Source organism: Macaca fascicularis, chromosome 6, assembly GCF_037993035.2.
Source record: "Macaca fascicularis isolate 582-1 chromosome 6, T2T-MFA8v1.1".
Lineage (NCBI taxonomy): Eukaryota > Metazoa > Chordata > Mammalia > Primates > Cercopithecidae > Macaca > Macaca fascicularis.
Window position 1 is genome coordinate 77097666 of NC_088380.1, and position 24226 is coordinate 77121891.

Sequence of the window (24226 nt, forward strand, 5' to 3'; positions counted from 1 at the left end):
GACATTATCATCAGCACACAGAATCTGACAAGTCTTGCTCCAGATTTTCCTCCTATGGCTTTGGAAGGTCTGATGGCCCCACTCTAGATAAAATAGTGACGAGGTCTGCAAATTCAGGTGGGATGACCCAGCCATGCCACCAGAGGATGAAAGCTGAGGGGCAGGCAATATCCCCCAGTCTCTACCTGAGAGTTTCATGTGGGGATAGGAAGAGTGATGGTGCCTGCCACCTGCCCCAGTCGTGTGAATGTGGCCACTGGTTTTCTGATATGGGTGCCGTGTTGAGCACTGAGGCAATGTGGGTGGTGGGTCTTTCCGGAAGGGGCCATCATTCCAGGGTAGGTCTTGGGAAAGGAGGGGGTCCGGAGACAGGAACTAGGAATTAGACCTCAGAACTGGCCTTAGATCATGGGAGAGAGACCCGGTAGTTCAGCCAATCAGCCAGGATCTTTCCTGAGAGCACATGCAGAGCTCAGGTGTGGGCCTGTCAAGTGGAGGGAGCTCCTGCAGCGTTTCCTAAACTTCAGGAAGATCAGAACCACCTAAAGTAATTGTTGAAAATGTCAAATTCCCCTGCTCAATAAATCTACCACCTCCTCCACCCCAGGAGATAATGTTTACCATCTGGGAATCTGGGAAACGCTGCCCATGGTGACAAGATAAACTGCAGAGGTCACACCCTGTGGTCTAGATAATCTGGGATTATGACCTCTCTTGTCACTGCTCGGCCTTCTGGGGAGTCCTGTTTACATGTCCCAGCCTGTGCTAGGGGTTCTCATGGGGAGGGGTGTGGGTTCACAGTCAGCCCCCAGCCCCCAGTGCTCATGGGGGCTTCCTACAATCTCTCTGTCCCAGTGTCCCAGGAAGCTCTGTTGGTGAGACACCCACAAGGGCCTGGGAAACAAAGCCAGGGGCTCATCACCTGCCTGTTCCTCTCACAAGTGTGCAGTTCCCCTCTATCTCCAGATGGGGGGGTCTCGGATTCATTGATTAAGGAAGGTGTGGTTTTTATCTTTGCTGCTTCATCTTGGAAGAGGCCAAGACTGTGCTCCTAGGAGCACCGGATGATGTTTATCACAACAGGCAGAGATGGAGGAAGATGATATTTGGGTCAAAATGGACAATACTGGAGACTGCAAGTGAGGAGGAGTATGAAAACGGTCCTGGCCCTCAGTGCCCCCAACGCCTGGTGAATCGGGGTGGGTGACTTTACTGGGTTAGGATGGTGGGCTGGCTTCTGCTGGCTGCTCCCTGGGTGCAGAAGACCCTGCTCCGTGGGCCTCTGATATAGGAGCTTCTCCCAGAGAGAGGGTAGTCAGGAAGCACACGGTGGGGGCTGTGGGCCTGAGGGGAGAAATGTCCTGGACTGTTGAAGGGGAACCATGCATGGTCTTCTGGCTTTGGCTTCGGCTGCAGGCCATAAGCCCTCCCAGGATCTTGCATACTTGGGATTCCTGGAGTCTCATGCATGCTGCCACCAGCACAAGCACCCCAAGAGGAACCAAGTGGACGACTGGGATGCAGCTTTTCCTCCCTAAGGAATGCTTGGTGGGGGGAGAGCCCCGCTGGGTGCGGCATGTGACTGCTTGAAAATGCCGTCTGCCCCTGCCCGGCGACCTCTCCGGGGAGATGCTGGCTGAGGTGAGGCCAGTGCCAGGAGTGTAGCGTGACATCCTCCCTCCCTCCCCAAGGGGACAGGCCGGGCAGGCAGCAGGCTTATGAGGGCAGTGGGCAGTCATTTAAACACTGTGTGTTCTCCCAAGGCTTCTCAGAGTCTCAAAGAGCTGGAAGTTGGGCAGGGTGGGTGAGTGGGTGGGTTGGGGCGGAGGAGCCTCCATGGTTGTCCGGAGCCAAGCCACTCCCAGGACATTTCCTTAAAGGCTTTTGAAATAGCAAGTAAATCCCACCTGCTGGTACGAGGTTCTCCAAATAACTAATTTATGAGGGGTTTTCACGAAGCAGGAGGACTGTCTCTTTTCCTGCGAAGATAGGACTGAGTAGTCAGAACCCAGCCAGATGGAGAGGCTTGGGGAGATGCCAGGGTAGCCTCTGCAGGGGCTGAGGTTCTTCCTCAAACTCAAAGTCTTCCCGGGGGCCCAGATCCCACCCAGGAAGCACCCATTTCTCTGTCTGCCTAGTGTCTTAGACCCCTCTCCAGATGTGGCTGGTGGTGCACCTGCCTTCCCTCAGATCCACAGGTGTTATGCTGCCTCCAAGATTCCTTTATGTAGGCTCTGAAACTCTGTTCTTTTCTTCTGGTGAAGCAGCATAATTGTTTTGGGTAAAAACCTGAGGTTCATCATCTCGCGCCAAGAAGATTAAACAGACGGACACATGCAGTGGGTTAAGGAGTAGAAAGCTTAACAGGCAGAAGGAAGGAGAAAGGAGAATAGCTCTCTTTCAAGATAGAGGTGTCCGAAAGGGAAAAGCCAGCCCTCGGTGGACTGCGCCAGACTTTATAGGCCGGCTTGAGGAGGCGGCATCTGATTTACATAGGGCCCATAGATTGGTTAGATCAGGTGTGACATTTACATGGTGTGTGGGCGAAGGCTGGTTTTTCCCCCAATCTTATTATGCAAATGGGCTTTCTACTCTGCTAGCACCATCTTGTCTGCTCCTTACTGTACACATGGCTGGCAAAGAGAAGAGAATGGCAAGTACAGCTGCCATTTTGAACATGCCTATTCCCAGGTAGCATTTTCCTGTTGGCACAACTGTCAGCCTTTGCCTGTCCAAGCTTCTAGCTTCCTTGTCTACGTCTGCAGCCGGATTTTACAGGCTGTTCTTTGTTAGAAAACAAAATGATTTTGGGGGCTGCTTTTCATCAAAAGGAAAACCTTACCAAGGACTTCCTTACCTTCACTATCTGCCTAAATAATTCCTTTTTAACTCCTATATCACTGGTCCTCCAGGCAGTAGACCCTGCTGCTGTCTCAGCCTTTTCTGTCAAGCTGGAGTTTACCCCAGGAGCCTGCAGGTGAGGATGGAAGCACAGGTCTTACAGGGGCCAGGCCGCTCTAAGCGACTTCCCTGCAGTGTCTCATGGACTTATCCCTGCTGCTCTGGGAAAGGTAACATGTTGTTACGAGTCCTGCAGGTAGACTCTGGCAGAGCCAGAACCTGTGCTGAGGTCTGCCTGATGCCAAGGCCTGTGTCCTTCACAACTGTGCACTAGGAAAGGATCGTAGCACCACTGTATGTGGCTGTAGGTAGGCAACTGCCCCTCTCCCATCCTCGCCCATTTCTAGGGTGTCCTTCAGCTCTAGAAAGACACTACAATTTCAGTCCAGCTCCTATAAGGGTCTCCTCCACTCCTTTCCCTAGGCTCCCGGCTTTGGAAACCTTTCCCTCTGGAACCCTGCAGGTGGAAGTGGGATGAGATTAGAGAGGGCAAAGTGTCTATCAAAGTTTCAAAGGGAGACTTCAAGTTCAGTGTAAGGCCATAGCATGCACCAGAGCAGCATGCTCTTTGCTATTGGGCAGGCAATTTTGGTTCCCCAACCTGGGAAGAAAAATCACTTCAACCTTGCTACTTCTGTTGGAAATTCCCTTAGTACCGGTAATTGATGGGAGCAGCATGGAAGAGCCAGGCAGAGGGTGGTCACAGCATGTAGCCTCTTCTGCAGGGAGTTGGGATGGACAGAATGGCCTGTGGTTAGGGATGTGTGGGAGGTGTGTGTGTGTGTGAAAGAAGAACCACAGAATGGCACTGCCCAATGCCCCTGGAATTAGTCTTAGCTGGGGAATCTACAGAGACATTGTGAGGAGTCTAGATGGGGCTGGGTCTTGAGACCAAGTACAGCAAGGGAGGGGTGTAGCCCTAGGCAGGCTAGTGGGGTGCAGCTCTGGCCAGGAACACCTCCCAAGCAAACCCTGGAGTTTATGGAGACTGGCTGCCAGCCAGATCATGAAGTAGATAAGTGCTATCAAACAGCATGGCATGCTACTGAGAAATTATTATTTGTAATATTAAAAGATTAAAAGAGCTGGTCATGGTAGCTCATGCCTGTAATCCTAGCACTCTGGGAGGCTGAGGCAGGCAGAGCACCTGAGGTTGGGAGTTCAAGACCAGCCTGGCCAACATGGTGAAACCCCATTTCTACTAAAAATACAAAAATTAGCTGGGCATGGTGGTGTGCACCTGCAATCCCAGTTACTCGGGAGGCTGAGGCACGAGACTCACTTGAACCTGGGAGGCAGAGGTTATGGCTACTGCACTCCAGCCTGGGAGAAAACGCAAGACTCTGTCTCAAAAACAAAACAAAACAAAACAAAACAATTAAAAGATTAAAAGATCCTTAACAAACTGGCGTACTTTTTCTACCGGTTCCCTGCAGTTAAGTGTCTACGTTGTTTCCAATTTTTTGCTATGAGGAAAAAATGCTAAAATTAATGTTTATATTTTTGTCTGAAAGTTTTTATTGTTTCTGCTGTATTTATTTTGAATGTGTGTATATATAAAATATATATTACAATATATAATATGTATCTATACCTACACATATTTGTGGTGGCTAAGTGTATGTGTCAGTTTGACTGGGGTAAGCGATGTCCAGATAGCTGGTAACATTAGTTCTGTGGCATGCGCCTGGAATCCCAGTTACTCCAAAGGCTAAAGCAGGAGAATTGCTTGAGCCCCAGAGTTGGAGACCAGTCCGGGCAACATGGTGAAAACTTCTCAATAAAAATAAATCAATAAACAAGCAATAAATAAGAAAAAAAAAAAGAAGATCTTTCTTTGGAAGAAAGCAGGAGAACAAAACAGCAGAAGCTGGGTGAATCTGCTCTCTCTTCTTCAGCTGAGACATTCATCTTTACCTGCCCTCACACACCAGAGTTCCCTGTGCTTGGGAGTTTGGACTCCAGGACTCACAGGTCCCCTCCCTCCACCTATTCTCAGGTTTCCTGACTTAGGCTGAAATTACACAGCCAGCTTTGCTGGTTCTCCAGCTTGCAGACACCATATTTGGGGACTTCTCGGCCTGCATAATCACATGAGTCAATTTCCATAATAAATCTCTCTCTCTGTGACACACACACACACACACACACACACACACACACACACACACACTCTCTCTCTCTCTCTCTCTCTTCTATTGGTTCTGTTTCTCAGGAGAACCCTGACTAATACAATATTATTGTCTTAATATTGAATCATTTGAGAGTAAACTGTGAACATTACAATTCTTTATCCCAAAATACTTCAGGATTTATCTCCTGAAAATAAGGATATTCTTTTAAAAAGCCATGATCCAAGTATCAAATTCAGGAAATTTAACATTGATACACTATTATTATCTAATATGCAATCCATATAACTTTTTTTTTTTTTTTTGATTTGGAGTCTCGCTCTGTCACCCAGGCTGGGGTGCAGTGGCACAATCTCAGCTCATTGCAGCCTCCACCTCCCGGGTTCAAGTGATCCTCTCACCTCAGCCTCCCAAGTAACTGGGATTACAGGTGCCTGCCACCATCCCCAGCTACCATATTCCAATCATTTTATAATTTTTAAAATTTTTATTTATTTATCTTTTGAGACAGAGTCTCACTCCATCACCTAGGCTGGAGTGCTGTGGCGCGATCTCAGCTCACCACAACCTCTGCCTCCTGGGTTCAAGCAATTCTCATGCCTCAGCCTCCTGAGTAGCTAGAATCACAGGTGCACACTACCACACCTGGCTAATTTTTCTGTATTTTTAGTAGAAACGGGGTTTTGCCATGTTGGCCAGGCTGGTATCGAACTCCTGACCAAAGTACTGGAATTACAGGTGTGAGCCACTGCACCTGGCCTCCAATCATTTTTTTTAATGTCAGTTTTATTTCATTAATATAGACTACCACTTCAGTCCATTTTTATTTTCATTTCACTGACCGACCAGTTGCCACTGGTCTTGCATTCTAGTCTCCTCAAGGGGTTGGTTAACATGTCTCTCTGTTCCCTGTGTCTCTGGAAACTAGAACTAGAAGTTAGACCTAAAAGCTCACATAGATTATTGGTAAACATTTAAACAAAAATACTTCTGAGGGAATGCTGTATGTTTCAGACTTCCTCATATCAGAAGGCCCTTAATGGGAGGTTGCTCACATTTAGGGGTGCAAAGTGTGAACTCTAAGATGGTGGCTGCTGAATCTTGGGGTAATATTTTGGCACAGTGCAAATCCCAGTCTATTCCCCAGCAAACCTTTTCCTAATGGCTCTAGCATCCACTAACGGCCCTTGCCTGTCCGATTCAATGATGTCATCACAGGCCTCTCTAAATAAGGGCAAGCGTTCATGCATCAACGAGGATGGACTACAGGTGTTCCTAAAAAGCCAGGTAAGAATTTCTTCTTTACCTTTAAATACCAATTTTCAGAGAGTATTAGTCTGCTAGGGCTGGTATAAAAAATACCATACACTGGGTGGCTTAAACAGAAATTTATTTTCTCACAGTTCTGGAGACTGGAAGTCCAAGATCAAGGAACTAGCAGGGTTGGTTTCTGCTGAGGCCTCTTTCCTTGGCTTGCAGATGGCCACCTTCTTGCTGTGTCCTCACATGGCCTTACCTCTGTGGGTCCACACTTTTTGTGTCTCTTCTTCTTGTAAGGACACTCGTCTTTTTGCTTTAGGGCTTTATAACTTCTCTTAATCTTAATTACCTTCGGAAAGGCCTTATCTCCAAATATTTTTACATCAGCTTGGGGGTTAAGACTTCAACCTATGAATTTAGGAGATAGTGGGGAGTGGTACACAATTCAATCCATAGCACAGAGCAAGGGTTGGTGTGAAAATCTCTCCAGTAATGGCAAATGAGACTCTCTCTCCCTTGTTTTTTTGTTTTTTGTTTTTTGTTTTCCTCTCTGTCTCCTATCCCTATAAACTCATGAATTTCAATGAAATCAATGTTTTCTTTTATGTTCAAATAATTCCAAATTTGGCTAATCCTTTGCAGTGGTTCTTCTGTATTTTTGATGTGTCCCCCAGAGAATAAGCTACCCTAAGCTCACTTTGTTTCCCTGCCCTACACCTGGAAAAGCCATTTCTCCAGCCCTGAATCCTTTTGTGGAAAATATATTTAGAAACCAAGATTTGGAGTTGAAGTTTGCTCATTGCTACTGAAGTGTCATTTCCAGCACTTTCAAGAGCTAACAGATTTTTTTAAAACCATAAATTGACATTAACATTTCCAATTCAAATTTAACTTAACACTTTTTTTCTTAACTCTGTGTATTAGTCTGTTCTCACATTGCTTTAAAAGAAATACCCGAGACTGGTTAATTTATAAGGAAAAGGGGTTTAACTGGCTTATGGTTCCACAGGCTGTACAGGACACATGGCAGCATCTGCTTCTGGGGAGGTCTCAGGGAAGTTTTACTCGTGGCAGAAGGCAAAGTGGGAGCAGGTGTCTTACATGGCAGGAGCAGGACCGAGAAGTGGGCCGGGGGAAGAGGGGAGGTGCTACACACCTTTAAACAACCAGATCTCATGAGAACTCTATCACCAGGCAGCACCAAGGGGATGGTGCTAAACCTTTCATGAAGGATCTGCCCCCATGATCGAATCACCTCCCACCAGGCCCCACCTCCAACCCTGGGGGTTGTAATTCGACATGAGATTGGGTGGGGACACAGATCCACACCCTATCACTTTGATTTTATATTTTTATTTCCTTTTTCTTACTCTGAAAATCTTGGTTTCTGTTAACACAGTCAAGCTGATGCATGAAATGAACTATCACATTTACCTATTTATTACACATTTATCTTGATTTATTGTATAATATAAAAAAGTTTCAAAATTACAATTCAATATTGTTAATAAAACTACTGAGTTAAGTAACAAGATTTTTTGAAGATTTTTATCCTTCAAACATATCTATGTATGTAAAGTTAGAATAGCATATTAAACTCGTTTATTTTTTTTTCTTTGTTTTCATATTACCAATTTGATATATCATTAGGGTCATTTATTCATGTTTATATTCAATATTAAGGCTAATTTTGTTTTTTTAATTTAATTTAATTTTTGAATACATACAACATATACCATATTAAAAAGTGTATGTAGAGAAGTCTCGATCCCATCCCTGTCTCATCTACCCTCTTCCACCTTCCAGTCTTTCTTTTTGCAATATACACCACACACACACACGTGCACACACACTAATATATGTGGCCCTGCACCTTGCTTTTTTCATTTAGTTGTATCTTCTGGCAATCACTCCACATATAGTGAGCCTTCTCACTTTTTTGGAATGGCTGGATAGTGCCCCATTGTGTGACTGTACCATAGTTTCTTCAACCAGTCTTTTAATGATGGACATCTAGATTGTTTCTAATCTTTCAATGTTACAAATAATGTCGGAATGAAGCATCCTGTGCTTATGTTCCTTTTGATTTGTGAAGGTGTATCTGCAGGCAAACTCCTGAAAGTGTCATTGCTACCTTAAAATGTAAATGCACTTGTAATGCTGGTAGATATTGCCAAATTCTCCTGCATAAGGGCTGTGCCATTTTACACTTATTAGCAACAAATAAATATGCCTATTTCTTTACAGCTTTGTCTATGGAGAAGTGTTATCTAAATTTGACTTCTGCATTTTTGCTGAACTGATAGGTGAGAGATTGGATTTGAGGACAGCTATAATTTACATTTCTGTATGAGTGAGATTGAGCATCTTTTTAAATGTTAAAAGTGGTTTGAATATTCTTTTTTGTGAACTATTTATATTCTTTGCCTGTTATTTACTAGACTGTAGTCTAATTTTTTTAAAAAAACCTAAATAGTTTTGATGCAAGAAAAGTCACTTTTCACCTACCTATCAGAGAGATATAAAACACAAAACCAAACCAACAAGTAAATTTCTCAATAGTGTACTTTGCTCCCTCGCCCCCAAACTCACTCTAAACAAAAAGTATTGGTGATCTCTTAAATTCTAACTTTTCTTCATAGGCCCTATTGCATCAGCTGGAGTGTTTTGGCACTAAACCATCATTTTATTATTTTTCAACATCTTGGCCAGTCAGCTGGTTTTGTTAGATTGTGACGTTAACGAAACAAAGGTTGCAGCTTTGATACCCATATGTGCTGCTGGCTCTACACCCAGAAAAGCTGTTCCCAGCCAGAAGCAGGACTGCCCAGCTGCCTTACATGCAGACAGAAGTTTCAAAAGAGCAGCTGGGGATGGGGAGGTAATGGCGTCATCTCCAAACACAGTTCACCCAGGGGGTGCGTGCCCCAACTCCTGGCTCTGGAGGCCTGGTGTAGGTATTTGCCTGGGAATTTCACTGTGAGCTGAGCAGCCAGTTGAGAAGATACATGTGCCAAACAGGAAAGCATGCAGAACTCCGTATCATGTGGTTCTGAAGCTGGCTGTCCCAAATGGAGTGACAGATGGGACTCCCCAATGTGATCTCAGAAGTAGCCCTAAATATGTGCAAAGTCCCTGTATTCATTGTCTATTGCTGCATAACCAACTGGCCAAAAATGAAGGGCTTCAAAGAGCAAAGCGCATATATTACCTTGCATGTTTCTGTGGGTCAGCAGTTCTAGTGGTACAGCTGGGTAGCTATCTGTGGGGTTGTGGTCAAAATGTCAGCCAGGGCTGCAGTCCCCTGAAGGCATGACTGGGGCTGGAGAGCCCACTTCCAAGATAGTCACTGTTACAGACTGAATGTCCATGTCCTCCCTAAATTCATATGATGAAACCTCATTCACAATGCGATGATATTTGGAGGTGGGGTCTTGGAGGTGATTAGGTCACGAGGGTGGAACCTTCATGAATGAGATTGGTGTCCTTATAAAAGAGGCCCCAGAGAGCTCCCTTGCCCCTTTCACCACAGGAGGACATGGCAAGAAGACAGCCATCTATGAACCGGGAAGTTGGCCCTCATCAGACCGTGAATCTGCCGGTGCCTTGATCTGGGACTTCCCAGTCTCCAGAACTATGAGAAAGAAATATCTGTTGTTTGTAAACCACCTGGTCTCTAATATTTTTGTTAGGACAGCCTGAACAGACTAAGACAGTCACTCACATGGCTGGCCGGTTCATGCTGGCTGTGGACTCAGCTCTTTCCATGTGGACTCCCACAGGGCTGCTGGAATGTCTTCGCAGCGTGATGCCCGGGGCCCCTCAGAGCAAGAGATTGAAGGGAGAGCAAGGGGGATGCTGCAGGGTTTTTCAGGATCCGGTCTTGCAGTCACACACCATCACTTCTGCTAGACTCTATTTGTTAGAAGTGAATCACTAAGTCTGGCCCACACCAAAGGGGAGAGGAATTAGCCTTCACCTTTTAAAGGGAGTTGTCACAAAGAATTTGTGAACATAGTTAAGAATCACTACAGTTCCCAAGGCCGGGATGCTTTTTCTCTTATAATGGAAGCAGGCTGGGTGACTGCTGACCTGTGAGGCATGTTCACCTCTGGTACACCTAATGGTAAATCAGAAGAAGATGCAGCCTCCTCCCAGGTAGGTGGCTTTCCCCCTTAGGAACTGACTTTCATCACACTGGCCTTCAGTGTCCTTTGGCCTGTTATATCAGTGGAACCAGTTAAAACACAGATTTCTGTGTTTCATCAAGAGATTCTATTCCAGTGGGTCCAAGGGGCTAGTGAATTTGCATTGTTACAAGTGCTCCAGATAAAGTAAGCCCTTTGGTCCTTGCCCAGAAAAAGAGTGAGATGCTGACTTTTCTAGCACTGTGCTTCGGTGTCACCCACCAATCCCACCCCAGCCCCACTGAGGGCAAGTTGGACCACATCACTGTATCCTGTTGAGCACTCATAGCACCACGCCTGGCAGAGGTAACTGCATCATGAGTTTTTGGCGGATGGATGACGCATGGGAGAATGAATGAATTCGTGAATGATCATAACTCAGTTGCACTGACTTTGATGATACTTTTTCAAAAGCAATATTTTCAACATCACCTAAGACATTATTCCTGTGAAAAAATGTTTAACCTGATTCTCATGAAGGCTTTGACCCAATGACCTTTTATAGAAAATACAAGGGATAAAGGAATATGTTATGTGATATCTTGATAAGTAGGATTTCGGGCATTCAGTAAGATGAGTGACCTGGAGTCTTGACAAAGTCAATGTCACAGGGGGAAAAGGGCTGTAGTACTGTTCTAGATCAAGGGCTGGTGAACTATGGGCTGCGGGTCTGTTGCCTGTTTTTATAAAGTTTCATTTGAACATAATGATGCTCACTAACTTAGGTATTGCCTATGGCTGCTTTTGTGCTCTAATGACATGGCTGAGCTTTTGCAACAGAAACAGTGTTGCCTGAAAACCTAACATGTTTACTATCTGGCTCTTAAAGAAAAAGTTACCTGACCCCTGCTCTAAATGAGAAGAGATTAATGACTCTTCTGCTTCCAACCATAGCATAGTAACTAGTACTGGCTGGCCATCCTGCCATACATAACTAGAAAGCTGGGTAAATATATCAAATAACTGGTTTCAGACATAATTGGTAGCACAGGGCTGTAATCAAGACAGAAAGGAAACAAACAAGGTGAGCCTCCCAACCACTCAGACATTCTGACAGAGCCATTTGCTGAATTCCAACACAGAGATGGAGAAGCTAAACAAAATGCAGAAGTCTCACTGAGCTGAAGACACAGATGCTGGAGTTCGGGGAGACGAAGGCAAAAAGAACCCTTTAGAAGAAGAAATTGCGCAGAGTTAGAATTCCAGGTTGGCCAAGTGCGGTGGCTCACGCCTGTAATCCCAGCACTTCGGGAGGCTGAGGTGGGAGCATGGTTTGAGCCCAGGAGTTCGTGACCAGCCTGGCCAACATGGTGAAACCCCATCTCTAATAAAAATGCAACAGTTAGCTGGGCATGGTGGTGGGTGCCTGTAGTCCCAGCTACTTGGGTGGCTGAGGCACTAGAATCACTGGAACCCAGGAGGTGGAAGTTTCAGTGAGCCAAGATTGCACCAGGGCAGCAGAGCAAGACTCTGCCTCAAAAAAACAAAAAATAAAAATAAAAAGTTCCAGGTCATAGGGTTCCCCTCAAGTCTTTGGCTAAATACCAAGTGGCACATGTGCAGAGTGAGGCACCACAAGGTGGATCAAACCACCACTGGGGGAAGAATGGCTACCAGGGAACTGTGAACTAAACAACTTCTGGAGCTTATACAGAGTTGGGAGATGTTTAAGTTTGAACAACCAGAGTGAAAAGACCTCATTGGGCTTTGAGTAGAGTACCAGAAAGACCACACCTCAGGATTAGGACCAAACTAACCAAAAATAAAGGCTACTCTAGATCTTCCTCAAAAGAATAGGCCAATCCATAAATGAATCAACTGCCTACAAAAACAAAATGCAACAGTCTTTAAAGGAAGGCAATCTAGGCTGGACACAGGGCCTCACGCCTGGAATCCCAGCACTTTGGGAGGCTGAGGCAGGAGGGTTGCTTGAGCTCAGCAGTTCGAGACCAGCCCGGGCAACATAGTGAGAACCCCCATCTCTTCAAAAAAATCAAAAAACTAACTGGCTGTGGTGGTGCTCACCTGTAGTTCCAGCTACTTGGGAGGCTGAGGTGGGAGAATCGCTTGAGTTGGGAGATTGAGGCTGCAGTGAGCTGAGATAGCGCCGCTGCACTCCAGCCTGGGCAACAGAGCAGGGCTCTCTCAAAAAAAAAAAAAAAAAAAAAAAAAAAAAAGGGAGACAATATAGATGCCTTTAGCATTTTATTCCAAATGAATTTTGAATTTTGTCAAATGCTTCTGTGTCTGCTAACCTTTAGCTAGTGTCATATTTTTTGGTGAAAGACTGAATGTTTTCTCTAAGATGAGGGCAGGGAAAGGAAGTTTTCTTTCATCACTTCTGTTAAACATTTTGCTGTGATCCTAGCCATACAAAAAGTCAAGAAAAAAGAAACAAAAGCACCTATGTTGGAAAGGAAGAAGTAAAACATGATCGTGACCATAGAGAATCTCAAGGAGTCTGTACAAAAGCTGCTAAAACAAAAAAAGTGAATTTAGAAAGGACACAGAACACAAAATCAATATACGTAAATAAATTATATGTCTATATATCAGTATAAACAATTGGAAAATGAAATAAAAATCCTATTTATAATACCAGAGAATAATGTTTCAGAATATTATGATTAATGTTTAGAATAACACACACACACACCCTGTGTACTGAAAACTCTAAAACATTTCTCAAAGAAATTAAATCAGTATCAAATGGATGAATGAACCAGAAGAGCCAAAATAATTTTGGAAAATAATAATTCGGAATATTTACACAACTGGTTTTAAGACTACTATAAACAATAGTAATCAAGACACTGTAATATTGGCAGAGGATAGGCATACAGATCAATGAACTAGAATAGAGTCCAGAAATAGACCCATATATATGGTCAATTGATTTTTTAAAAAATAAATAGGCCAAGGTAGTTCAATTGGGAAAATAGAGTCTTTTCAACAAATGGCACTGAAACAACTGGGTATATGTGTGAGAAACAAAGCAAAACAAAAACAAACAACAAACATTAGTTCCTATCTCATGCCATATACAAAAATTAACTCTAAATGGATTATAGGCCCAAATGCAAAAGCTAAAACTACACAACTTCTAGACTAAAACATAGAAGGATGTCTTGGTAACCTTGAGGTAGGCAAAGACTTCTTAGGCAGGATATAGAAAGCACCAACCATGAAGAAAATACTGACAAATTGAGCTTCATCAAGATACAAAACTTCTGCTTTTAAAAGACAATATTAATAAAAAGAAAAGTCACCTGGGTACTTGAAAAGTCAAGTCACTGACTGGCAGAAGATATTTGTATACATAAACCTGGCAAAGGATTCATATTTAAATCTCAATAATAAAAAGATAACTTGCGGCCCAGTGCGGTGGCTCATGCCTGTAATCCCAGACTTTGGTAGGCTGAGGTGGGTGGATCACCTGAGGTCGAGAGTTCAAGACCAGCCTGGCCAACACGGTGACACCCCATCTCTCTAAAAATTACACAAAAAAACTAGTCAGGCGTGGTGGTGCATGCCTTTTTTCCCAGCTGCTCAGGAGGCTGAGGCAGGAGAATCACTTGAACCTGGGAGGTGGAGGTTGCAGTGAGCTGAGATTGTGCCACTGCACTTCAGCCTGGAGAACAAGAATGAAACTCCCTCTCAAAAAAAAAAAAAAAGATAACTTACTTTTAAAAAAGACAAAATATTTGAACAGACACACCACAAAAGGTGTATATATATATTTATATATATTTTTTTTTAAATATATATATATATATAGCCAAGAACCACACAAAACAACTCTGGTTATCAGGGATATGCAAATTAAGACCACACAGAGATACTACTATACACCCACAAAAATGACAAAAAGTGAAGGACTGATAATACCAAGCACTGGTGAGGATGCAGAGAAACTAGAACTCTCATATGTTGCTGTTAGGAGTGTAAAATGTTGTCAACATTTTGGAAACAGTTTGGCAGGTTCTTATAAAGTTAAATATACACTTATATGATCCATAAGTTCTACTCCAGATTTTTACCCAAGAGAAATGAAAACATATGTCTACAAAAAAGAGTTGTACAAACATTTTCATAAAGACTTTAATCAGAATGGCCTAACACCGGAAACAATCCAAGTCTTCATCAGCGGCTAAATGGATAGGCAAATGGTGGTGGACTCATGCACTAGCATACTACTCAGCAATGAAAGGAGCCACCCACTCACATATGCAACAACATGGGTGAATCCCAGGTGGAGCATACTCGGTGAAAGACACCACAGAAGATCACAAACCATATTATCACATTTATGAAGTTCTTGAGCTAGCAAAGCTGCCTATAGATAGAAAAATCAGATCAGCGGCTGCCTGGAGTCAGGGCTGTGGGGGTGAGAGAAGGAGAGATAGGCTGCAAAGGGAGAAGGAGTGAACTTTGTAAATATTTTGACTGGGGTGGTAGTGATAAGGACATGCACTTTTTTTTAACTCATCCAGTATGCACTTAAAATGAATGCATTAACATGTATTGAATGTTAGTTTTACTTCAGTAAAAAAATTTGTTTTAAATAGACTAAAGAGAAATAATAACCAAATGCAACATCTGAACCTCAATTGGATGCTGATTTGGCGAAACCAAAGCTATAAAAGATATTTTTAGGATGACTGGGAAATTTTGTATATGGCTTGGCTATTAAATAATATTATAGAATGGTTGTTAATCTTCTTAGGTGTTAAATAGAGGCATCTAACATCCTGTTCTTAGGAGATCCATGCTGAAGTATTTAGGAATGAAACATACTATTGGCAACTTATTTTTAAATGGTTCTATAACAACAAAAATATGTACACAAATGCAGAGAGGAAACTCATCTGGCAAGCATTAAAATTGTTGAAGAAGGTGGAAGACATATAGATTTTCATTGTACTTTCAACATTTCTGACTTTTCAACATTTTCCCACAACTTTCCACAATAGTAATAAAGATTGGGGGGAAAAAGTTAATGTTGAGTTGTTACAGCTTACTCTAAAGTCTACAAATTCCTCCTTAGAAGATAACACTTACAAAGACACGGGTGCAGTCATAATTTCCTCCAAATTCTTCTAAGAGCTTGGTTTTGAACAGAACCCCTGGCACAAACAGCAACACCAGCGTTAGCAGTAAAAGCCACGCTGTGATGGGACACCCAGTGGTTGGAGCTTGGTTGATCTTCCAGCCTCCTTGGCTGGTGGCTGGGGCGAGGAGAATGGCAATGTGCTGGATCAGGAACACCAAGGCTGTGGGCAGGGGTGGGCAGCGGCTGGGGCCTCTTCTCTGCTGTCCTTCATGGGAGGGAGGTAAATGGTTAACCAGTCACCCACCCCTGGCACTTTACAGTCCTTCTCTGCGCCTGCACAGGGCATTCTCTGGCTGAATTCTGCCAGCCAAACTGAAAGTCTCATAACAAGGCATGGGGTAAACAAGGCTCAGGTGATCCTGTTTGCTAAACAGTGAAAACCAGATTCACACAGGCACTTTACAAAAGGCTACACACACCTATGCAAAAGTGTCTCCCTGCAGACCTCAAATTCACTGTTACTCCGGGACAGCACCCAGAGCCTCGGACAGATGAGGTTTTGGGAAGGCAAGGTCTTGGAGTTTAATGTGGGGAGGATAAAAAATCTGGAAAGTGTTTCCTTAGTAGGTGGGAGGGAGGAGGGTAGAGCCAGTGAAGGGGAGGGAAAGAGTCTAATAGGCTAAGGAGAGGGTGAAGCAGTGAGGTCTTTTGCGATTTGGCAGGTAAGGGGGCTGAATTCAAGGAGAACATGTGGCAGATGGTATGGGAACTTACAGAAACTTCTCCAGGGGTTAAAGGCAGGAAAAAGTTCGCTCGGTTTGGCTTCTTGGTGGGCCCTGGGGATCAAGGCCAGAGTAATTTCCTAGGGGTGGGAAGATGGAAGGGCCTTCGGGATTGCACAGGAAGGGAGGAAATAGAGGCATGGGGCACAAATAATTTTGTCAAGAAGTTCGATCCTATACGGCGGTGGCTGCAGAAGTGGGCATCTGAGTGGGGATGGAGGAAAGGGTTTTTCTCTTTAGCGTCTGGAGCCCTGAGTGTGCTCAGGCTGAGTGGAGAGAACCAGCTTATTTTACAGATGAGGAGCATCTTCTGCTGCAACCCTTTCCTTGGCAATGAAAGCAGAAGCAGCAGCAACAGCAAACAGGAGCATCTGGAAAGAGTCTCTTTGAGAACCTGAAATTGGCCACAGTGGTTTTTGAGGAAGGAGCTACTGAAAGCCAGTTTTCCTAAAATATAATCATGCTGGTCAGACTCATGGTTATAAGGAGCAGAAAGTTAATGAGAGTAGCTCCAGAGAAGAGGGGTTGGTTGTAAGCTGTGCATGTGTGAGCCTTGCAGGAAGGCTGAGACCACACTCTGGGCTACCAAAGACTAATGTGAGAGGTGCTTTGTTGTTACTGTTTTGACCATTTAAATGTTCCTTATAGTTTTGCAGAACAGAATGGTCAAGAGAGCAGAACTTAGGAATGTGGATTCTAATGGCAGCTTCATGCTGCTTAGGCATATTTGCTTCTGAGCCTGAGCTTCAGTGGCGCAGCACATTTCCTTTCCGCTTTCCAGATGTTGAGGAGTAAATGAGTGTGAATGCAAAGAACATTTAGCACAGTATGACACACACCATAATGACCATTGTATTTACGTTATATGTGCAATACGTATTTTCTTAGGCATAGGAAAAATCATTCTAAATACATCCCGCTTCTAAAGCTACAATCCTGAACTCCAGGACAGTTAATTGAGGTGCTGCCCTGCTAGCCATCAGCCTTCACTCTCACACGGGACATTCCTCTGGTTAGCTCTGCTTGGGTCCTCCTGTGCTGGGTCCTGCAAATTCCACAAGCATGGTTAGCACCAAGAGGTTAAGGAGTGCTCTGCAGGCCAACAGGCCCCTCAGTCTGAACACTGGACATACAGTCGAGTCAGGCTTTGTGACTTCGTACAAGATTTTATTAAAGTCCTTTCCAGGATAACACCCAGATGCCAGACACAGCTGTCAAGGAGACCCCATCATGTTGTGGGGATTGGCTGGGGCATGGCAGGCGCTATGGCTCCCTCCCCACCCTTCTGTTCTGAGATGGGGGTAGTAGGCAGTACTTCATCTTTGGGTTCCATGATGCTCATGTTCTCAGGCAGGGGCTTCCTAGAGTCAGTCTTACCAGTCGGGGCCCAGGGCAGCATGACCTTCCCTTGACGGCCAGCACCTGGTACATGGCGGTGTCAATGAAGTAAACAGAGTGTCTGCTGAGGATCATCGGGCCATCCACAAAATTCCTGCATTTAGAGTTTTCAGACACCACAGCCTTGAAGCCTGTGGCCCCCCCACCCCCTGCGTGATGAACCACAGCACACCATAACAGGCCCTCTGCGCTGCAAGCCCTCCCAGGAGGTAACACCGAGACTCCACCTGGGCAAACACATACAGACCTCTTGTGGCTACCTTTCCAGCAAAAAGCTCTACACTGCCCTCTGGGAGCCAAACCTTTTCTGAACTACAGCGGGCAATTTCCGAATCTGCCAGCCCTTCTCACCAATAACATTCTGTGTTTTGGTGGCTAAGATAATGATTTTGAAGCAGCGTCATTTGTCTGGAGTAGTAACCGAGGTTTGTTGCCTCATGCCAAGGAAATCAAGGATGTGGACACGTAAAAGTGAGGTTAAGAGCGGAGGTTTAACAGGCAAAAGAAAGAGAAAAGCTCTCTCTCCTGCAGAGACGGGCTCCTGAGCAGGTCTTTCGGTTTCCCGGTGAAATGTACGGGGTTTTATAGATGAGCTTGAGGAGTTGGTTTCGATTGGTTGGACCAGGTGTGCTATTTACATAGCTTGTGAGGAAACTGGCCACTCCCCCCTAATTTTTTATTATGTAGATAGGTTCTCTACCTGGCCTGTGCCATTGTTGCCTGTTCCTTTATTGTACACATGGTTGACAAAGAAAAGGGTAGATGGAGCCTCCATGTTGAACATGGCTGGCCCCCGGGTAGCCTTTTCCTATTGGCACAGCTGCCGGCATTCACCGTGCAAACTTCCAGCTTGTTTATCTATGTTTGCAGCTCGATTTTATAGGCTGCTCTTTGTTAGAAAATAAACGATTTGGGGGCTGCTTTTTGTTAAGAGAGAAGGCTTGCTGAGGACGCTCTTACCCTCACTATCTGCTTAAATAATTCATTTTAAGCTCCTGTATTAATTCCTATCCTGGTTGACATAACTTGGACCTCAACTCCAGAGTAGCCATCCTCAGCCAGCTCTCCAGTGAGAACTCTTTCAGTTCCACTTTGAGGATGCCGTCAGCGACAAAATTCCTCTTCTTGGAGATCTGCACCCCTATTTTGTCACCGTGTGCCCCCAAAATGAAGGGCCAGTGTGAGAGTTTTATCCTATTAGCAGCAGAGTCCTTCTCTTGAGGGCAGGTGTCTGCTTGTCTCTGAACAAAGATAGACCCTTTTCTCCTCTCTTGGTCAACCAGTGTCCTCCACTTACTCGAAGTTTCTGCTCTTGAGTTTTGTTTATGTAGGACCCATATGGAAGCTCCTTAACGCTCCTTGCCCTGTTTCTACACCACGGCACTTCTATTGCAGCCAACAGTCTCGGTCTGCTAGATTCCCCGTTTCTCACTGAGAATCTATTTTTGAAGCTGGCCTCACAGTTCCTAAGTCCCTCCCTGCCAGGATGACCAGCTTGTCCCAGGTGACTCAGAACTTTTCTAGTTTCAGCACTGACAGTTTTGCATCCTGGGAACCCCCTCGGTCCCAGGCAAACCAGGATGCTTGGTGACCCCCACCCTGTCTCTGGAAGGGCTGCCCTTGAATCAGGTGCCCACCTCAGGCCCATCGGCCAAGAGAAGGTGATCTGGGTCACCTGGTGTCCAGCAAGGCCTTGGTCTTTCAGCAGGGGTGGGTGACTTCTCTGGGAGAGGGACCACGAATTGGGCCAGCAATGATCAACCTCTCTAGTTAAAACTGTACTTAGATGAATTACTCATTAGAAGGGAAGGAAGTGAGGTATTATAAGTATACATGTAGCAGTTTGATGCAGTAGAAAGCATTGAATTGGAAGTCAAAATGCCTGGTTTCTGCCACTGAATAGCAATAAAATCCCAGCATCAAACAGTTCATCCTTCTGAGCCTCAGTTTCTCCATCTGTAAAATGAAAGGTTTAATTTAGGGCTTGCTTCCTTTTTAACTTATGTTAGAGTTACTCCATATTCTTCAAGACATAATCTGCTATCATCATTATTAAATTCTTCCCTTTCCTCTCCTCCTTCTTTCCTGTTCCCCTCCTCTCCCTTCCTCCCTTCTCCCTCCTTCCTTCCTTCCTTCCCTCCCTCCCTCCCTTCCCTCCCTCCTTCCTTCCTTCCTCTCTCCTTTCTTCCTTCCTTCCTTCCTTCCTTCCTTCCTTCCTTTCCTCCCTCCCTCCCTTCCCTCCCTCCTTCCTTCCTTCCTCTCTCTCTCCCTCCCTCCTTCTCCATTCCCAGCACTAATCCCTTTCTTCCCAATAGGCCACTACATCAATGTGAAAGATATTTGTCCTTGAATAGGTATGTAGTTTTATAAGATATGAGTATTATTTCATGTATTTATTTAAAATTTACATATATTACATTATGTTATAGTCCTCATTTGCTTCCTAACATTTCTTACTCAGCACCATTTAAAAATACCTCCGTGGTGCTGGCTGTTGGTCTTTCTGGCTCCTTCCAGAATGGCACTTTATGAACCTTGTTTAGTATTGCAGTACGCTCTGTTATCCAAAGTTCTTCTACTTTGAATCAAATTATTGGTGGGCTTTTTAGAGGGGAGCAAGGGGGCAAGAAAGTATTACTCTAATGCTGGACAACTTTGGTCTGCATGAAGGGACCCAAATGGATTAATATAGAGAGGACATTAAAGAGGAATAAATGAAGTACTGGATGGCAAGAGCTGTTGTGAATTCATCTTTGGCCCTTACTTTTGAAACTATGACGCCGTTTATGAAGCCAAAACTATGAAGCCGAATTCCCATGAATGATTCTTGGAATAGCTTACCTCCTATGTGGAGCTGGCAGACATTCTCCAAGAGGAGGCAGGAAGAGTTCCCGGGCTCTCACTCATATATCATCAGGCACAGAAAAATTGCTGAAGACCTCAGCCAGAGATTGAACCCAAATCAGAAGACTTGTCCCCGCGGGGGGGCCAATCTCTATGGCTCAGAGGAGGCGAAGGAGACCCAGCCGCATCCCGCCCAGAGCGTTTTGTGGTTGTTAGCAGACCGGCTAGTGCCTCGCGGGCTGAGCAGCTCTCTTGGTGGCATTGAGGCTAAGGGAGCCATGTGGAGCCTGGGAATGGGCTGCGGGTGGGGAGCAGCTGTGGAATAGCCCCTCCTGGCTCTGCCTGCCTATGGCTGGGAGAACAGTTTCCATTTCAGGCAGCAGCAATTCACACTGGGTGGTCTCTGCCTTCCTTCCCTCAGTGCCTCAGTGCCACAGGCAACTGCCAGCAGGCTGAGAAGAGCGCAGCTCCCCTTGGAGGACAGCGGCCTGCGCGAGGAGGCTGTTCTCCTCTCTCACATTTCTGGCTCACAGGGTCTTCGTCTCCACTCAGGCCTCTCAGTAAGCTCTGGCAAGACCTCTCGCAGCTCCACGGGTGAGGCCTGTGAGCCAGGGCAGGGGTAGGGGTTGCTTTATGTCCCCCGAGTGACACACTTCCTGACCTCAGCTTTATAGAGGCACATGTTGACTCTGTTCCAGGCCTTTAACTATTTCTGTTCCTTTGAACATGTAAAACAAACAAAAACAACAATGAAACACAAAAACCAATAATAACAAATATAATAAAAACACAGCAAAGGCCCCTGAGGGTTTCCAGCCCTGCTCTCCACATCTCAGCTGACTTGGTGTTCAGATGCGTGCTTTCTGCCTTGGATGGTATGATCTTCTCAGAGGAGGAGATCAAGGCGGCTGTGGGATTATATGCACATGCTTTACCAAGATGTCTTCCTTTGCAGTGACAGGACTTAAGCTGATGCTAGGAATCACAGAAGGTTCACTTTTGCCTTCAGGCCTGGGAGCAGCTCATCCTCAGTTCCCAGGCAGTGCCTCCCGGGGCTGCCTTCAGGGCCTCCTGACAAGGGCCTAGGTGCTTACTCCCACCATGGACTCAAGCACTCAAGGAGAAAGTTTCCAGAAACTAAACAGGATGAAATAATTACAGCCAAGAGTCATTGAACTTACTATATGTAAGTTCTCACTTATGATCTCACTTGATCCTGATAACTTTATGATGTAGGTCCCATCATTCATAAATGAGGAAACTGAGGCTCAGTGAGGCTAAGCAACTGGCCCATTTACATAGCTAGTGATTGGAGAAGCCAGGATTTGATTGTAGAAAAGATTCCAGAGCCTGTACTCTTAACCGTGATGTGTATGGAAGCACACACGCACGCACACACACACACACACAATGACATATACGTGCATCCTTTGGTCTCTACAGTGTAATTGTTTTTGTAATATTCACAAATCATAGGTTGTTAGAAATGGAAGTCATTTTAGAGATTACCTATCTGACTGCTCCCCCACTTTTACTTCCACAGAAAAGGAAATTGGGGACTTACCTTAGAGAAATAGTTTTCAAACTTGAGCAAGCATCAGAGTCACCCAAGGGACTGGCTAAAACACAGACCTCTGGCCCCATCTCCAGAGTTTCTAATTCTGTAGGTCGAGGTGGGGCCCAAAATATATGTTTCTAGTAAGTTCCCAGGTACTGCTGCTGCTGACGCTGGGCTCCCACTTGGAGAACTGCTGCAGTAGACTAAATTGGACATGTGAAGGACTGCAAGACCCACTGCAGTGTTGTTACTTGAACGTGCTCAGCAATGTTGATGAAGCCTGGACAAACATGCCCCCTGGTCACTCTTAGCAGAGTCATTTGTCCTTTACTAACTCTCTTTGGGTCTCAGCAACAGAACCAGAATGTGGCAGGCAGAATTCTAAAAATGCTCCCCCCTAAAAAGATCCCACATCTTTATCCCTCAAAGCCTGAGAACATGCGGCATTGTTTCTGTGATTGTGTTATGTTATATGGCACAGTGGACCCACAAAAAGGGAGTATCTGGATGGGTGTAGTTTAATCACATGAGTCCTTAAAACCAGATAACTTTCTATGGCTGTTGTGGCAGAAGAGTAGAACAGAAAGGAGGAAATCAGAGAGACTTGAAACTGAAGAGCTTGGCCAGCCTTGCAGCACTATTGCCATTTTGAAGATGGAGCAGCCCATGTGAGAAGGAATGTAGGGGGCTGCTAGGAGCAGAAAGTAATCTCTGGCAGGGAATTGTGACCTCAGTCTTACATTGCGTAGGACAAATTCTACCAACAGCCTGAATGAGCTTGAGAACAGATTATTTCCTGAGCCTCCAGGTAATACAGAGGATGCCTGACCTACAGAACCATGAAGGAATAAATGAATGTAGTTTTAAGCCTCTAAGTGTGTGATTCTGCTGAAGTAGAAACTAACATACAAGTACATAGATTCCTGAGCTCAGAAGTAAGCCCACTGCAGACCTACTCCATCCAGAAGCTTCTCACACCAAGAGCTGGGCCTCTGGGAGGCTCACCTTATCATCTGCTGGAAATGGCAGTGACTGTGACTTAAATTCCAGCCCCATCAAGGTAGTTTTCAGTTCAGTTGGTGTCTGAGTGCATTTTCTGCTGCTATAAAGGAATACATGAGGCTGAGTAATTTATAAAGAGAAGTTTATTTGGCTTACAGTTGTGATGACTGGGCATCTGCCTCTGGTGAGGGCCTCAGGCTGCTTCCACTCATGATGGAAGATGGGGAGCTCATGTGTGCAGAGATCACACGGCAAGAGGGGAAGCAAGAGAGACAGTGGGGAGGCACCAGGCTCTTTTAACAACCAGCTCTTCAGGGAACTAATAGAGTGAGAACTCACGCCCAAAAGGGAGGCATTATTCTATTCATCAGGTATCCCCCTATGACCCAAACACTTCCCATCAGGCCCAGTTTCCAACACTAGGGATCGAAGTTCAACATGAATTTTGGAGGAGACAAACATTCAAATCATCGCAGCTGGGGAAAAAAATCTTAAGATTGTCAGGGCACCCAGGAAACTGCCTACCCAACCAACCTCAGCAGACACCAGCCTCACTCGAGAACACAGGCAGATCATTGCCTGCCAGTGCATGCCCTTCATGGACGAGCAGTTTAAAAACACTTTAGCAAAACAGATTGTCCTCCTGCACTACCACTAAGTCAAATAGCCTATTTTCCTGTTCTGAGATTAATCATCTGTAAAACAGAGGCACTGCTCCTCAGCAGGATATCAGAAAGTTCAAGCAAGAATATGGTGTAAAGACACACAATCCATACTCCATCTAGCAATGACCACCACCTCAAATATTCTTGTCTTTTTTTTAATTTTTATTTTTAGTTTTGTTCAGACAGGATCTCACTCTGTCACCCAGGCTGGAGAGTGGTGGCATGATCATAGCTCAATGCCGCCTTGATCTCTCAGGCTCAAGTGATTCTTCACCTTACCTCTCAAGTAGCTGACACTACAGGCTGCACTGCCATGCCTGGCTAATTTATATATATATATATATATTTTTGTAGAGGCGGGGTTTTGCCATGTCACTCAGGCTGGTCTTGAACTCTTGGGCTTAAGCCATCCACTCGCCTCAGCCTCCCAAATTGTTGGGAACA

General features: G+C 45.0%; 1 pseudogene; it reads right to left on the reverse strand.

Moving 5' to 3' along the window:
- Positions 1 to 17461: 17461 nt before the first annotated feature.
- Positions 17462 to 20464, reverse strand: LOC107129949 (small ribosomal subunit protein uS3 pseudogene; annotated as a pseudogene).
- Positions 20465 to 24226: the final 3762 nt, after the last annotated feature.